This window comes from Bidens hawaiensis, unplaced genomic scaffold (genome assembly GCF_021521415.1).
Source record: "Bidens hawaiensis isolate Kalapana, Puna unplaced genomic scaffold, B.hawaiensis_p1.1 tig00009843_1, whole genome shotgun sequence".
NCBI lineage: Eukaryota > Viridiplantae > Streptophyta > Magnoliopsida > Asterales > Asteraceae > Bidens > Bidens hawaiensis.
In genome coordinates, this window is record NW_027491738.1 from 828986 (window position 1) to 844842 (window position 15857).

The window sequence follows — 15857 nt, forward strand, 5'->3', positions numbered from 1 at the left end:
AGAAGGATAAAGTATTCACGTCAATGGTCAAGGGGCTCAAGCAATCACCCCTTGCACATGCCATCTCAGCTGACCCAGCTATTTATTACAAGTGGGTTTTGGATTTCTGGGCGTTTGCAAAGATTGCTGATGATTCTTTGTCCTTTACTACGAAGGTTGCTGGGAAGGAATTAACCATTACTGAAGCAGACATTAGACGGGTGTTGAAGATAACTGATGAACCTGATTATACATATGAGAAGGGCGACAGAAAGAAGTTGGAAGCGTTTGTTGCCCAGATGGGATATGACACTGAGTGGAAAAGCCTTGAGAAGAAACATCTCCCACCATACTGGAGGTTTCTCTTCTATATTGTCACTCATTGCTTCGCAGACATTCGTGGAGGACTTGATAGCATGAGGGTAGACTGGGTTCGCATCATGTTTGCACTCACGGCTCGGGAGAAGTTTAATTACTCAAGGAATATATTTCTATGTATGTTGGGAAATATCAAGAGTGAAGCTACATGGCTGATGTACCTGAGATTTGTACAAATGCTTATAGATGATTTGATTCTAGATTTTCCAAGGCCGTGATCAAAGAAAGCCAAAGACAAGAAATCATTTCCCGAGCCCTATCATGTGATGAGATCAAGACTTCAATTTTTGGCGTGTTGTTAAGCACCAAGGGCAAGGGACATCAGTATTAGGGACCAAGACCAGGTCCTAAGTTTGGTCTGTTTGAGGAAACTGAGGCGGTGGGTGACCAGCCTGTTGAAAGTGAGGAGGATGATGAGCCAGAGGATGAGGCAGAAGTGGATTCGTCTGATGAGCCCCTTGAGGGCAGAACAAAGGCTCGGCATGACTCGAAGAAGAAGGCTACTGACAAGCCTTCTGTTAGTAGTGCTTCTAGCAAGGAAAAGGTGGTTGTTGAGGAATAGGAAGACCAGCCGCCCTTGAAGCGTCTGACGAAACTTGGGGACTCCCAGAAGTCAACCAAGTTTCTTGTCAAGATTCCCTCACAAGACAAACCATCTGACCAGCCCAAGATCACCAAAGAAGCCCTAGCCCAAGCCCTCAAAGCATTAGACATAACCAAAATCCAAATTCCTACCTATAAAAAGCCAAAGACCAGAAAGAAAGCCAAATCCAAGAAAATCAAAACCTTACTCCATGACTCACCTGAATCCTCACCCGACACCACTCCAACAGACCAACCAATTTCTACCTTCCTACCCCAAATACCACCCTCACCAACCCAAGTCCAACCTACAACTCCAATCTAACAACCTACCCAAACCGAACCCGAACCTTCTCAAATCACAACACCACCCACCACTACAACTTCACCAATCCTTACCCAATCCATTACCCTACCTCTGCAAACAACCCAACCACCCACAGTGTTCATCACACCACCATCCACAGTCATCTCACCCAAACCCATAGCCCGAGGGAAGTCTTCGACTCCTCTATTGTACGCTGATCCTATCCTTGATAAGATCATCGCACTGGAGGAATCCAACGCTAAAAGGGCCGAACGGGAAATCGTGCTCCTCAAATTCATTAAAGACATGAAACATAAGGCACTTGAGGATGAGAAAGAAAAGGCGGCTCTAAAGGAAATGATTAGGGTACTGGAAGAGCAGAAGGAGACAAGTGATGCATTTGCTGAAAGTCAAAGATTGTTGATAAATACTTTCAATACACGAATTCAGAATCTTCAAGTACTGATGAACCGAGAAGCCTCTGAGAACGCAAATATGAGAACAGATCATTCAAGGCTTGGAGACAGACTGACTACACTTGAAAGAAATTTACCAAGTGCAAGCGCTCTCAGAACCAGTGTAAACAAGAAGATAGAAGATGTGATGAGAAGGTGGGATATTGAAAAGTAAGCTACAAACTCCAAAGTTACAAGTTTAGAAAATCAGCTTGCTTCATCTACCTCTCTCGATACACTGTGAACAAAGATGGAGGCTATACAAGAAAAGATAAAGGAGCATGATCGTCTAAATGAGCTTCAATTAGAAACAAATGAAGACATAGTGAGAAAATACCAGGCAGCCTCAGACCTCATGGGTATTCATGAGGATGATTTCAATGATCTGGAAGATAGGCTGGATGCGGTGTTTAGGGCTTGGAGAAGGTTTGGTGAGACTTCTCAAGTTGGTGGATCACAACCTACCGCAGGTTCATCTGTGGCCTTGCGAGGAGTTCAAGTCGTGGCATCTGAAGGTGAGGCGACTGTTGGTCAGTTAGTACAACAGGGCGCTCAGTCTAGTGATATTGGTAGTGGAGTTGAAGGAAAGAAAGAAGATGAAGAGGAGGAAGTTGATGATGATAGTGAGAAGATGAGGACGACAACGTGCATGATAGTTTTGACGACGATGATGATGATGAGGGTGGAGATGGTGGAGACGGAGGAGCCGAGGCAGTAGGAGGTGGAGATGGAGATAACACTCAATCACCTCCACATTCTCAACATGATGTTCAAGACCCTGCTGATCCAGACTCTGCTAGAAAAGTTAGGGAGAACGACTCACAGATCAACGATTTATATAAAGATGTTTTTTCTGCAGGTAATGTTACAGGGATGGTGGATGCTTTTATTGAGGCGGGTATGAGTTTTGAAGATTTTATAACAAGAACGGAGGAGGCAGTAAACGAACCAGATGACGACATCAACTACTCGCCAAATCCAGATACCCCTCCTGCTCAAGCTTCAGATGCACCTGCAACAGATCCCGTCTTAACTCCAGCAGCCGACTTGACACAGGAACCACCAAAGAAGAAGAGAAAGACGCACATTGTGTCAAGTCGTGCGTGTGCCCGCTTGCTCAATTACCCTTATCATGACGATTCACTGATCGTTTATGCGAAGTATAATAAGAGGAACAGTGTTTGGGCCATCAGAAGATACAGCGAAGACCTTATTTATCTCAACCACCACGAGCTAAAGTCACTACCAGAGCTTGACATCAATTATCTCCGAAAAGCTCTAGGTCATGGTGAAGTCGGAAGTATGCTAGAAAGCTGGATCCCCGATTATCTTCATCGTCAATCAAGGGTCGATTACAAAGATTTCGAGCCGAATAAGGGTCGCAAGTACAAGAACCGAAAGGAGATAGACCTAGCTACCAGAGAGCCTCGCACCATGTGGAGATACAAGGCACCGAAAGACTGTCACGAGATTTATCACGACGAGCCTTATCTTCCCAACACTCTCCAAGATTTCATTGACTGGGAGTTTGATAACAAAACCGGTGAGGCCGTCATCCACTGCCGTGATATGCACGAGATTCGAGTGTTTGATGAGCATGAACTTATGGGTCTACACATTGAGGATGTGAAGAAGCTCTACAACAAGCCACTGGGAACCGTCGAGGACTTGTGACGTCAGAATACAGACCGGATAGTTGAAGCCTTCAACAAGTTCGTGCGTAGACTTGTTGAACTTCCACTAACCGAGGATGAATGTTTGGTCTACGGCACTGACGGGTTTCAATACTAAAGACTAGCGGGGGATTGTTAGTCCCATTTTGTAGTTTTAGTCTTTTGTACTGTAATTATATGTTTTGGGCTCTAGTTGTTAGTTGTGAATATTTAGGCCCAAGAGAAATAATATTGTAAAGCCCATTGGGCATTTGATATGACTTACTTCTCATGCATGCTTCCCTATAAATAGGAAGCATGCCATGAGAAGTAAATGTTGTTAGTTGATCAATAGAAAACCTTTTGCTAAATCTCTCTTTCTCTCGGTTTTCTTTCTTTCTCTCAAACCACCCGAAAATAACATCTCAAGATCCGAGGCTGCTTAGGTGGCTTAGTGTGGTTTCTGCTAGCACTAAGCTCGGTTGATCCAAGATTATTGTTAGATCCATCCGCCTCGGGACCTACATAGTTAATTTAATTATTATTAATCAAATACTATGAATTTGTGTGTGTGTGTATATATGCTTTTTATAACGCATTTCAGATGATATTTTTATATTTTTTATTTTATTTCTTTATATTCCTATGTATTTCCTTCCGTCATAGTTCACTATTTTTGTATTAATTATTTTAATAACTTTATTATATGACTAATAACTATTATCATCAATAACTTTTTACATAAAAACATAAGTTTGTATACTTTTAAAAAAAAACACTAATAAGCATCATAATAATAAAAATGTACACACTAAACAAAAGTTTGTAATTAACTGTTTGTTACAATTATGTTTGAATATTTTCTACGCATTTTCAACGAAATCTATTATTTATATTTAATTTGTTTGTTTGCTACGCATTTTTGACAAAAATAATGATACATAAAAGTGTGTAACCAACTTTTTGTTGCTATCTTGTCACACTTCTGTTTCGAATTTATGGTTTTCTATTTTCGTAGGAATTCGTTGGAAAAGTGTAAAAAATAGTGTTAGTAGTAAATGCGTTAGAAAATTTTATAGGAAACATTACTCTTTTCTAATAGTGTACTGAGATTCATATTACATGCTGATAATACAATAATACACTTAAAAGAAAAGTAGAATTAAAAAAAATAATAATTAAAATGGTTATTGTAACAAAATCTATTATAACAAACTTTATTTCCATTTCAAGGGTTATTTAGACATATGTCATTCGATACCCCCAAACAATGTCCACTAATAGGAGTATATGTGATGGCTTATGTAGTTAAGTACAAGAATCAACAGTTTGTTCAACAACTCCTGATCTCTTGATGTCATTGTTAAACACATGTTCAAAATGGTAAGATTGATGTTAATAGCTCTAAAGCTAAAAAGTTCGCCAAATGTTTATAATATCTAGCCTCTCGTACCATCAATATTGTTCACTTTGCACCCGATAGATCGCCTCTCCAAGAGTTCACGGATTTGTTTTTGCTTTTCCCATGTCCCCAATGGAAACTTCCCACATAAGCATGCTTAACTATGGAGTTTTCATCTGCTTCACAACCAGCTAAGCCTAAAACACGTTGGTGATATTTGAATATGAGCATGTATTATGAAGCAAGAATCTCTTCTGGCCATGGTTGATGGTGGATTTGTCTAGGGCGTCACAATGAGCCGTGTTAATCTACTATGGTTGTTAAAATGTGGATACATTATACATATGTTCCATTTAAGTCTTATTTGCTTATTTTGGAGTTAATTTAGTTATGATAAGAGTTTCTAGCTTGTATATAAGGTTTTTCACCTTTTTCTTATCGATAAACTCATAGGAAAACCTATTGGAGTGAAAATAAAAAATAAATAATTCTATAATGTTTAATCCATAGAATCTAATAGAATAAAAAATTGAGATTGAAAAACATTTCACTAGATTTCACGACATAATTCAATTGAACTGGAATTCCTTTCATCAAATCTTCACTCAATGGGATACCGATGAAGGTGCTTGTTTTTTTTTTTTACTAACTAGCTAGAGCCTCATCATTATCTTCAAAGATTTGAACAAAACTTTGTTTGATGTAGATCTAGGGAGGGGTGACAAGTAAGACTGCTCAAATTACTCGATGTTTGGAGCTCACTTCGGAAAAATCACATTCGAAGTCAACTCTTTTGTAATGAGCTAGCTCAGCTCGGCTCGTTTACTTTATTCAAAAATTTTAATATTTTATATTCTTCAAAACATTCACATTTGGTTCCATATCGATTTCTCCTTCTCTAACACAGTCAATAATGTATTTTTTAAATATTTCACACATCATACATGCCATATGATTTGACTATATGTCTTCAATTTAACCATTTTTTAAATTGCTATAGGATGTAATGGCATGCTAATAATGACCGAATGTGGTCACTATAATTTTTTTAACCAAAATCCAATACTAATTATAACACTACTTACAAATACGTATAAAAAATATATATACGTACGGTTAGTTATCAATGTATATTGTTGAGCAGTTATGACAAGCATGCATCATCTAGGAACGGTTGGTTATTTAAACATTAGCTTTAATAATAAACCAAACCATATATAAGATCTACTCGTCGGACGGCATGCAGTTAATGTTTCATCGCCGTCATCGGCCATCATTTTCATTTTTCAATTCCAATATCCTTCCTTGCAATCCATTATTCTTTCTTTAATTATTATTATATTGTATTATTCTCCTTGCACTATAATCAAGTTGCTATGTGTAGATTGGTTTGAATAAGTTATGGGGGGTCATGAAGATGAAGGCACGTCCATAGAGTTTACGCCCACTTGGGTTGTTGCCACCGTCTGTGCCGTCATGATCGGTGTCTCCCTCGACCCTCGAACGGCTACTCCACTATGCCGGCAAGGTCTCTTTTAATATATATTATATTAAGATTGCACTAAACTTTGTATACAAAAATGAAGTGTTTTTTGTGTGCATGCAGAAACTAAAAAAAGAAGGCCGGAAGCCACTCTTTCAAGCTCTCCAAAAAGTCAAAGAAGGTAATCATCTTGTGATAATGACCAAAATGCCCATTTGACCGTCGACAACCAATTCTCAAAATATCCACCTTAAAACTCATCAGCCCGATAATTATTTTTTAATCATTACTCCATGAAATTTTTAATCAACTAGACTTTTCCATGTGCCATAAAAACCGCATGGTCACTAGTTATTTTTTTAATTTTTAATTTTTATTTTTGAAGCTGAACGGAATATTTAGGCATCCAATGAGATTTATTTTTGGCTTCCGACGAGGTTGGTTGGACAAGTGGCAATCTGGTAATGATTAAAAAGTGATCGGGTCAACGAGTTTAGGTGGACATTATGAGAACATAATAGGTTGCCCAAATGGACATTTTGTCCACATTGACCAGTCAAATGGACATTTTGGTTATTTTCTCATTCTTCTTTCAGAAAGTCAAAACATTTGTGTATATGTAGTATCTTACGTGAAGTTTAATACCCGTTTGCACTATTTTTGTGTGTGATTTTTTGTCCCCTTTCCTAAGCAACAATATATGGTTAATCAGTTGTACTGTTTTTTGTGCAGAGTTGATGTTGATGGGGTTCGTTTCACTACTATTATCTGTTTGTCAGTCGAGAATCGTCAAGATTTGTGTGAATGAGAATATTACACAACATTTCCTTCCTTGCTCATTAGATGAAAAACCTAGCCCACACACGCTTCATGAAAACAAACAAACATCAGTCGGTTATGGTGCTCTAGAGGTAATCATAAAAAGCAAAACGGGTCGGGTCAGGCGGGCCCATAAACAAATTTTCTTAAAATTCCCTGGAAGTGTATATAACCAATGTTGCTCTAATTAACAGAATAAGGTCCCATTGTTATCCCTGGAGGCACTGCATCATCTACACATTTTTATTTTTGTACTCGCTGTTGTGCACGTGACATTTTCTGTTCTTACCGTTGTATTTGGAGGGGCTAAGGTTAGTAAACACACGCTCTTGTGGATCGTTTTTTAATTAACTCACATATTATATATGGTTTGTTTGTAACTGTTTTTGTTTGCATATTAGATAAGCCAATGGAAGCAATGGGAAAGTGGAAGCAATGGTAATTCAAAGTAGATTGCTACTATATCCTCACAATTTTTTTACACTAACAGGTGGACCCACCTAACATGTTTAATAAACGGGCTGTGTTTTGGTTGGGTTGGGTTGGGTTGTAGGTATACGGGTGAAACTTTTTAACATTAAAATTTAAAAACATGGAAATTAATTATGAACACCAGTATTAACATAAACTCTTTTGGCAATGATGATTTCAGATATTGAGCCGAAAGTCACATATGTTCAAGAGCATGATTTCATCGCGAAACGCTTCATGGGTCTTGGCAAACGTTCAGCTGCTTTAGGTTGGCTGGTAAGTTGTTATAGTAGTTTGGCCACAATTACCAAAATATGGTTGGGACTAGAGGCGGGGTCCGTTGAGTTTATCTGTCGCCGGTAAAGTAGTTGAAATGAATGCAAAAAATAATTTTTGTTGTGATCCATAGTTGAAAACTACCTTGTTCCACTACTAACCCAAAGACAAAAACCGTTGCAAAATATTTGAAAAAACTTGACATTAGTGTTGTAAGCAAAGCCGAGTTCACCTAAGCTCGAACTTGGCTCTTTTATTGTTTCTATTGCTTTATTATTTCAATTTTTTTTTACATCGAAACAGAAGGCAAGCGGGCAACAAGCTGCGCCGCTACCCTCTTTTGAATTGCAAAACCCAATCTTTTAAAAACTACATTAGCTGATCTTGGAGTCATAACATTACTATGCATGACCCGCTGAACACGGGTAAGTAACTCCACAGCTTCAGGCGCGAGGAAACCAAAAGTGTCAAAAGCAAAAGGTATATAAATTGGTATTATGTATATAAATTTATAATCATTAGTTAGCAATTTTTATCATAATTGTATATATAATAATAAATAATAACCATTATGTAAATGTTTGTTCAATACATAAATTAAACATTGTAAAATTAATGCACTCGCTAGTCAAGCTTGATAAGTGAAGCTCATGCTTGAGCTTGCTTATAAACTGAGATCCAATATAGGCTAGGCTCAAGCTCAATCTCGTTTAAGCGTGCTCGTTCGAGCATTAAACTAGTCGATCTTGAGTTTGTTAACATCGTTGCTTGCATTGCTTTGAACGTTTTAAGTCCATGGTTGTTTCATCTTCTTTTACCTAATTTTGCACAATTCTTATGCTATAATATACTTTGAAGCAATCATTCTTCAAACAATTCTATGGATCAGTCACCGAATCAGATTACATTGCTCTACGACTGGGATTTATTACGGTAAATATATTTAACATTGCCATCTTTGTGTTATTATTTTTTTACAATGCACACAAATGATTTTCATGATGTTATAGACGCACTGCAGGGGAAACCAAAAGTTTAATTTTCATAAATATATGATGCGGGCTCTTGAAGACGATTCTAGGAAAGTTGTCGGCATCAGGCAAGTGGTTTAGAGCCATTGGCGGATCCAGCATACAAACGGGTGGTTCCCCGGAACCACCCGAGTTTCGAAATAAAAGTGTACGGATATATAGAAGACGCGTAGGAACCACCTTATAAATTAAGAGGGAACCACCTAAAAAAAATTCCTGGATCCGCCACTTAGAGCGAACCTTGCAACGTCAGGAAAATCACGAAAATAAATAATTGATCAAACGTACTTCTTAAAATAGCCATTAACTTTTTAAAATTATAAATTGTGACTGCTACACACTTTTCAACATGAAAACTAACACACGAATAGGTGGACCACATTTGCGACCATTGACACAAAACTTGGAAAGATTTGCGTATAACGATCAAATTGATAAGAAAAAAAGTTAATGACTATTTTGGTATACAAGTTTGATCAATGTAAGTGAAAAATACATTGACTCTTATTTTAATACAGGGTATACTAATGTGTGCTTTTATCTATTGTAGTTGGTACTTGTGGGTATCTGCTATCATATTCCTGTTGCTGAATATTGACGGTATGCACACTCACCCGCCCTCATCTACGTCTCTACAGACAACTTGTAGAAAAAGACATCGAGTATTAGATAAATTTTCAACTATTATCGTTTTTTGAAGTCTTCGTGCCATGATTGATTCTCGTTTCTTGGTTTTCATTCAGGTTGGCATACATATTTTTGGATAGCTTTTATACCCTTTTTCGTAAGTGTTATCCAACTCGAATGCGTACATCAAATTAATCTATTTAAAATTCTTATGTGCTAATAGTCTAATTGTGTCAATGTTCTGTATAACAAATGTAACATTCATAAATTTTCAGTTGCTACTTGCTGTGGGAACCAAACTAGAACATGTAATCATTCAGTTGGCTCATGAAGTTGCTAAGAAGCAAGTAGTCATAGAAGGCGAACCGATAGTGAAACCTTCAGACCAGCACTTTTGGTTTCATCGACCAAAGATCGTTCTTCTTTGTATACATTTTATACTTTTCCAAAATGCGTTCGAGATTGCATTCTTCTTCTGGATATTGGTGAGTTTTATTTCAAAAATATTATGACTAAAGTTAGAAGTGGCAAAAATGAGCGGGTTGAGTAGATTGTGCAATGGGTCAAACCAGGCGGGTCGGGTTGACCCACCAACACTTTTTTAGTGCTTGCTTGTGAATTTTATAAATAGTTAAATGTATTAAATACTGTTCCATGTTACAACAACAATACATTTTTTTTTAAATTAAAATGCTCGAGTTTTATGATGTTTTAGGCACCATAGTTTTTTACTTTTAGCATTGGACAACTTTTGACCTACTCTTCACGGCGAATTCTTATTACGTTTTATTTAATTGACACAAAATGTGTTTTATCAATAGGTTCAATTTGGCCTGGATTCGTGCATAATGGGAAAAATGATTTATATTATTCCAAGACTTGTTATCGGGGGAACATATTGGCATTAAGTTCAGCATTCGCCATACCATTGCTCAAGATCCTGTTTGGTTTGCTTTTAATATAAACTAGCAAACTAAGCAGGGTCTCACAGGTTTGTCTTTTTAGGATTTATATGTCGTATTTTAGATGTTAACTTGTGTTGTAATATGTCATTTGCTTTAGGGTGTTTATTCAAGTATTGTGCAGTTATAGTACTCTACCACTTTACGCGCTTGTCACACAGGTAATTAGTTTCGGTTATAGTCTTCATCTTAGACTTTTGTAGTCAAACTTCAAGTACAAACAATATTCAAGTTAGTTGCCTGATGTGCAGATGGGAAGTAATTTCAAGAAGTCGATATTTGATGAGCATATCCAAGCAAGTCTTATAAGCTGGGCTAAAAACGCCAAGAAAAAGAAGGCTCCACATTCCACCACTAGTGGCTCAGGGCGTGGTGGCAGTTCAAGTGGTGGTGGCGTTGGTGGTGGTACCGAGCTGCAAGGCATTCATATTGCTAAAGATTCACATCAGTGTAGAGATTGATGTTGATTAATATCACATTCTCTCCCTAATCAACTTATGAAATCATCGAGATCTAGAAATGGATCAATATTAGCATGTAACATGGCTTTATGTGTCTTACATGGACGTAGACTTGTATAGTATAACATTACCATTTTTAATCAATTAGTTTTTTATTTTTTTATTTTATCTATGATTTAATCAATAGCTATGTACATTTATTTTCTCAAATAACATTACAAAACAAACAAAAGCACCCCGTTAAACTGGTAAAGAGTGTGTTGGTAATTAAAAGCGCAAAACTTTTTTTTGTATTAAAGGGATTAAACAACCACACTTTTACAAGACACTTTGGTCACATATTTATATTAAAACATACAACATAAAATCTGCATAATCTTAAACAACTTGCACAACTAGTTGCAAGTTACAACCTTATCTTCCTAGATATGCTAACCTTCATTATTTTTAACTTTTCTAATATAGCAACTTGACACACAAGTTGTTTACACAAAAGATCCTTTTACTTAATCCAGAAGTGTAGCCCGACTTCTGTTTTGACTGACCTGAACATTGACTCGTGGCCCGTATGTTAACAAACCTGTGAACATAACGATTATGTCTAACAATCACCCCATTAATCGTTTAATGTTCACACTGCCCTCCACAGCAATGTCAAATCATCATCTTCCCGAGCCAACTCGACTTTATCCCAGATTCCAACTTTTACTCTGGTCACGTCCAAAGACTTCACTCGACTCTTTTTGATTTGACCTTCGCTACCCCAGTACACTAGTTTCTTCATGAGTTGTAAGCCACACGCTATCAACCACCAACCAGAAGACAAGCCACCCGCTTTTCTGTCTTCCAAGCCGCTAAACGAAAGCAATCCCGCTAATTCGTTTTTCCTGTGCTATCTAGTTGGAATAATTCCGCCAAAACAACCAGTCACCTACTGTTCTAGTCCTTGGCGAGGAAGAAATCAGGTCGAAGATACCTTTATATATTTTTTTCTTGGTGTCCCTAATCCTTCTATTCAACCATGTTCCACTCCAACAGCTTCTTTCCCACTGCTTTGACCAATCCACTGGATCTTTCACTGATCCTACCTGCTCCGCTTTATCCTCACAAATAACCACTCACAAATCTGCTCCACGCAGATTGTTGGTTGTTGTCTACTTTCTCTCGACTACAACCTCGCTCAGATTCTGATCGCTCGCTGAACAGAAATTGCAACCTGAATCGCTTAGGCCTTCTCCTTCGGCATTTGTTCCACACAACCAGTCCGAATCGGTCGTTTCACACGACTAAACTGTCTCACGCACACCTTCTGGAAGCTTTTCACAGCCCCTCCGATTTTTCTAGCGGCTTTTACAATTCGATCTATCACAGATCGATTTCAGTAGACTAAATCGACCACAACAAGGTTTGCTGATAACAATCTTCTTCACAAACGATCTGTCATAGATCGCGTATTCAACAGCCCCTGAACCAGTCACTGGTTCTAGGTTACACACGATCAATCACAGATCGCTTATTCAACAACCCCTGAACTAGTCACAAGTTCTGGGTTGAGTGCTAGTCGCCCTCCTTTTTTTTCCGAACAACTCTTCAGCCCTCAATCTTGCAGCTCTGATACCAGTTGTTTCTAATCAAATGCACAAAACTATTTTTGTATTAAAAGGATTAAACAACCACACTTTTACAAGACACTTTGGTCACCTATTTATACTAAAACATACAACATAAAATCTGCATAATCTAAAACAACTTGCACAACTAGTTGCAAGTTACAACCTTATCTTCCTAGATAGGCTAACCTTTTAACTTTTCTAATATAGCAACTTGACACACAAGTTGTTTACACAAAACATCCTTTTACTTAATCCAGAAGTGTAGCCCGACTTCTGTTTTGATTGCCCTGAACATTGACTCGTGACCCATATGTTAACAAACCTGTGAACATAACGATTATGTCTAAAAATCACCCCCTAATCGTTTGTAAAATCCTAGAAAATTCCATAATTATTATGGACTGAAAATGTCAACTTGAAAGTTGAAGGATTAAAAATATTCTTACAACAAGTAAAGAGAAAGAAAAACAAAGTATCTCATGTTAAGGAAATGAGAAAATTCCATCCCACTTGGAAAGATGGAAGAAAGTGGAAGTATTTCACACGGGTATAAATAAGAAAGAAAAGTTTCATCCCACATGGAAACAAGAAAGAAAATGGAAGCTTATTGTAAGAAAGAGAGTTTATATAGTAATATTCTTATGTGGCAAACCACTCTCTTTAGTCCTAACGAAGGGTGCGAAGCACCTGACGCGCACGGACACGGACTCGGACTCGGTGGCGCACTTGGCACTTCACATCGTCGCATAAGGGACGCTTTAGTATTTTTGGAAAATGGAAGTGTGACCAAGAAGTGACAAGTTATCAAAGACAACGGACACGGACTCGGAGTCGGACTCGCGACTGAGAGACGCGTGGCAGAAGCAAGGGCTGAGTCAGCATACACACGCCATTCTTCTGACATCGCGCTACGCGATGGACTAACAGAAGGGACCATCGCGCTACGCAATGGATCCCAAAATCAGCTATAAAAAGGGAGGTTACGACACTTCCCATCTCACACCAAACGCCATCACTTTCATACACTTAGCCTCGGTTTGCGTGTCGTACCTCGTAATATGTGCCAAGCTATGAAGCTTTGACAGTCTAAGCCCTATAACACGATATAGAGTAAAAGTGCTGCTCGATCAATCATAGGTACTAAACTCCAAATACCCGTGTAAGGTAGGGGTTCTGCTTAAGTCATCATTTCATTATTAAATTATATGGCTTAGACCATAGTCGGGGGTATAGCCCGAACCTTGATCACATTTAAGCAATAATATAACTTTTCATAAGTAGAAGCTATGATCATGTAACATCCGTTACTTTTCAATTCCGAAAACCCGACCCGTTTCAAAATTTTGATATAATTCGTCGGCATTTATTAATGAAAGTATTAAATTCCATAATTTATAACTCTTGTTAAAGATTTTATTGTTATGATTTTTATTTCTGAACTCTTTTTTCATGTATTTTATTCCCAAATTTTATTTTATCATAGTCTATTTATTTAAACTTCTCAAAAATCAAACTTTATTTCTTTTGACTCTTTTTGAAGATATTTCATGAACCTAGACATGGCTCCATAGTCAATTCATCATTTGACTCATTCAATTGAGTCAATTCCATGATTTTCTTCATAAGACTAGCCTTATGACTAGCCATCAATTTAATTCGTTTGACCCCTATTTTTAATGATTCTTGGCCTATATATACTAGTCTCTACTTCTACAAATCTTGCATCACAACCCATTTCACTCCCAATTATGTTCTAGCTCTCTAATTTGTGCAAAGTCCAAGTTTGACCAAAGAAAGTCAAACCGCCCAAGTTCAAGTTTATTCGTTTTGTCTTGTGTTCACTCCTCGGGTTAGTATGTTGATTTTTCTGCGAGTTTAGTTTGTTTAGGATATTGTGCTATATTAAAAATATTTCAAACAACATTCGTCCGTCTAAAGACAAACTCAACTCGCTTATGTTCATTTTGGACAAAATTTGCTTTTTTTTTTGTACATATAAATTTTGAAACATAAAAAGTTTTAACCAATGAATAATATTTTTACCATGACGGAAACGAACCCGACATAAAATTTGGTTCGGATCCGACTAAAAACAAACCACTCGCTTAAACCGTTTTCTTACTCTTTAGGCCTGTCTAACTTTCTTGAACGTCTGAACTCATAAAAACTGATTAACAAATATCGCAACCCAAATTCTTAATAAATTTTACCAACTTGAGTATTTTTACGTCAAAAACATTACTAAACCAGTTATAGAGAGAAAATATATTTTTCGTTATAAACTCTAAAAATCCAAACTTTGAACAAAAACTATCGTCGCCTTTGATATTTTATTTCATATCCGTTATTTTGAATCTAGAATTTATTTCGTAGGACCGTTTGCCGAACCGAACTTGTCCGGTTTAGCTCGCTTAAACGCTTACCTCGCTTCACTCGTTTACTTTAACAAGTGAGTTTTCATAACCCCCTTTTACTTGTTTTGGGGTGTAGCTCGTCCAAACTTGGTTTTCTTGTGTCAAACTAACATTCACATGCGTGTCATGTATGTATTTGTTTTGTATCATATTGCTTGTAAACTATGTGATTATGTGCTAGTTGTTTACTGTTTTGTTGGTGGAGAATCATACTCATAGTGGGAGGGTACGACGGGACGTACCTGCGCCGTCCATTTGTTAATGGCGGTATCATACACATACTCATAGTGGGAGGGTCCGACGGGACGTACCTGCGCCGTCCATTTTTAAATGGCGGTATCATTATTCTACACTCCAAGTAGCTCGGCGAACGGGGGTTCCTTAGTAGATTTGACTTATGTCAAGCGAAGTGGAATATCATGTATTTACTTTTCTTTTACCTTATGATTGAGACTATACATCTTGACTTGTGAATTTTACACTTTTCGTATTATATATATACAAAACTTTATGAATTCTCACCAACATTATTGTTGACAAATTATATTATTTTAACGTGCTGTAGATTGAAGTCTAAGGATTGAAGACTAGATTAGTTGGACCATTAGGGTAATAGAAATACAACATAATGAAATTCAATGTTTATCGTATTGTTATTTGATTGCGTATTTGTGATGTACTGAAATGAAATAAATAAAATTATTGTCGCTTTAATAGCGTTACGAGCTTATGAGTTATCTATACGTCACACCCGAGCGTATTCCGCTTTAGTCGGGGTGTTACAGATCACATTAATGTTTCTTCATGTTTAAGAAACGTAAGCATTCACATACAAAGGTTATAGTCATTCAATGTTTCTTCTTGAAGAAGAAACCAATCAATAGATGTTTTTTCATGAAGAAGAAACTCAGCACATAATTGGTAAACAAACAAAAATATCACATG

At 37.4% G+C, this 15857-nt stretch overlaps 1 pseudogene; it reads left to right on the forward strand.

The window, feature by feature from the left end:
* The first annotated feature begins 6156 nt into the window (after positions 1 to 6156).
* LOC143533733 (MLO-like protein 1) lies at positions 6157 to 10885 on the forward strand (annotated as a pseudogene).
* Positions 10886 to 15857: the final 4972 nt, after the last annotated feature.